The sequence below is a fragment of the Limulus polyphemus genome, unplaced genomic scaffold (genome assembly GCF_000517525.1).
Source record: "Limulus polyphemus unplaced genomic scaffold, Limulus_polyphemus-2.1.2 Scaffold4451, whole genome shotgun sequence".
NCBI lineage: Eukaryota > Metazoa > Arthropoda > Merostomata > Xiphosura > Limulidae > Limulus > Limulus polyphemus.
In genome coordinates, this window is record NW_013670061.1 from 34,141 (window position 1) to 37,125 (window position 2,985).

Sequence of the window (2,985 nt, forward strand, 5' to 3'; positions counted from 1 at the left end):
ACGTGCTTATGTTTGTATGTTTATTACAAAGAAATAGTTACAAAAAATGGCGCAATAATCATTGATTGTCAATTTCGTCTTTAAATACTACACCAAATACAAAAAAAATAGCACCATTAAATTTCTTGTAAAAAACTGGTTATTATGAAATTATTTTAAAATCTGTAAGTTCAACTGTTTGGTTTCCTATAGCGAACAAAATAAACTAACTTTTTCTTTTATATATATAGACTAGGGCAAGAGGAACTTAGTGGCTCTTTAACTGATTTTGTGTATTAAAACATTGTATTCAATATGTGCCAAAATTTTGAAAAATAAGGTAGAAAACATGGTTAGCTTGTATACCATAAACTTATAGTATCATTCATTATTATAGTAAAAATCTAGTGATGTGGACTTGGTTTTTCATACCAAAAGAAGGATTATGAAACTATTCTTTGCAGTTACAGCAAAATCTTTCTAAAGTGATTAAACAATTTGAATGCTGTCTAATCCTATATTATCCAGTGTCTAACACATACTTATGTTTCATTTAGTTTCTTTCAATGGACAATGAAACTAACAGGGGATCATTCCAAGATATTATCCATAATTTTTCAAATGAACAGAATTTTCTTCAGTCTTGTATCATCCATCAAACTCTGTGTTACACAAAAACCTAAAAACTAACCTAATATCGGGGCATGAGTTTTCTCCATTGTTAAATGTTTTGGGTAAATTCTACATTAAAACAAATATCTTGTTGTAATGCTTTCTAGTATTAGGTGATTACAAGTGGTTTGTTGCTATCCACATGCTGAAAGATTTATCTGACTAATTTTTTGAAATTTTAATATAAAATTATTTTATTAATAAGTTTAATTTTTACATCAACTATAAAAGAAGGGTCTTCCTGAAAACATTTCTAGTATGAATGTACAGGGTGTCCCTGCAGTCAGGACCCATAGGGAAAAATACACAATTTATTTATTGTTCAAATTTCATGCCATTAACAGCCATACACATATCAATTCTTGGTATACTGTGCCATCTGGGTATTTTCTTTCCTGAAATATCTACAACTGACATTAGAAATGTGTTTGCTTAACTTTAAATATATTATGTCTATTTTCCCTATGGGTCCAGATTTCTGGGACACCCTGTAATTCAAGAAAATATTTCTGATTATAACTTTAATATTTAATATTTGAGTAAATGCAAATTATATTATAAAACAAATATACCTATAATTCTATAAACAGACTTATTAGTCAAATAATTCTTCTTGTTTCCAAAAAGTTCTTTCCTTTACAACCATTCTACTAGAATGTTCTTTACGTAGGAGTTTTCTTAATTAACTAATATAGTAGAATAATGATAATAATGAAAAACACAATATTGTATCTGGCAGTTAAAAGTCAGCGAAAAAAAATCATTCAATGGCACAAAGTATCAGAAGACTTGAAATAAGAGAAACTAGTTTTGACATATTCAAAAGTTCATTAATCAAATGTCTGCCTGATTTCAACAACTCCCAAGGTCATTTAAGTGGCATTAAGATATTCAAAGTTCTGGAGTCATATAAGATATTCTACTAATTACACTAAAAATGTTTTTTATTGGAGTTTTTTTTTAATATATTCTATTGGACTGTTCACCATAGAAAAGTTGTCTTTAGAAAATATTCTGCAAGAATCTTCTTTATATAATAGTAATATTTAGGAAGTATTTTAGTAGAATATTCTTCATATAGAAATTGTCTTTAGGAAATATTCTAGTAAAACATTCTAATAAAACGAGTTGTATTCAAGAAACATCCTACTAGAATGTTCTGCACTTAGGAGTTGTCTATATTGGTGTTTTGTGAAAACTTCCATTGTATTTGAGAACACTTTTCATTTAGGGGTTGTTTTAAAGAAAATATGCTACTGAAATGTTCATCATAAAGGCATTGTTTTTAGATAATAATACACTACAAGTTTCTTTTTATACAGAAGTTGTCTCCATAAAACACTGTACTAAAACGATTCTTTATGTGGGAATTGTATTCAGGAAGTATTCCAGTAGAAGGTTCTTTATATAGGAATAATTTCTGTACAAAGTTACACTAGAATTTTCTTCATAGATGATTTGTTTTCAGAAGTTATTCTACTAAAAAATTATATTGATAGGAGTTTTCTTGAGAAAACATTCTATTAAACCTTTTTATGTAGAATTTGTCTTCAGCAAGTATTTTTCTAATTCCACTAGAATGTTATTTATATACGAGTTAACTTCAGAAAACTTACTATTAAAAATGACTGTTACATAGGAATTGTCTTCAAAAATTATTCCACTAGAATATTCTTTATACGTAGTTCACTTTAAAACATATTGTACTAGAATGTTCTTAATATAATATTTATCTTTAGAAAATATTCTACTAAAATGTTCTTTATATAAGACAGTACTTCATAAAACATTCTATAAAAATGTTCTTTATGAAGGTATTATATTCTGAAAAGTTTCTTCTGGAATGTTTTTCATATAGAAGTTATTTTTTGAAAATGTTCATAACACAGGAGATGTTTTCAGAAAATTTTGTACTAGAATGTCCTTCATATACGGGTTGTTTGAGAAAATATTATACTGGAAAGGTTCTCAAATCGAGGTTGTTTGGGAGATATTCTACTAGAAAGGTTCTCAAATCTAGGTTGTTTGGGGGATATTTTACTAGAAAGGTTCTCAAATCGAGGTTGTTTGGGAGATATTCTACTAGAAAGGTTCTCAAATCTAGGTTGTTTGGGGGATATTTTACTAGAAAGATTCTCAAATCGAGGTTGTTTGGGAGATATTCTATTAGAAAGGTTCTCAAATCTAGGTTGTTTGGGAGATATTCTATTAGAAAGGTTCTCAAATCGAGGTTGATTTAGGGGATATTTTACTAGAAGGTTCTTACTAATAGTAGGTTAGTTTGGGTAGATATTCTATAGAAGGTTCTTCTAATACTAGGTTGTTTGGGGATAT

General features: G+C 28.1%; 1 protein-coding gene across 7 annotated transcripts in view; it reads left to right on the forward strand.

Moving 5' to 3' along the window:
- LOC106471166 overlaps positions 1-2,985 on the forward strand; it is a 40,374-nt gene that overhangs the window by 33,209 nt on the left and 4,180 nt on the right. The window lies entirely within an intron of this gene.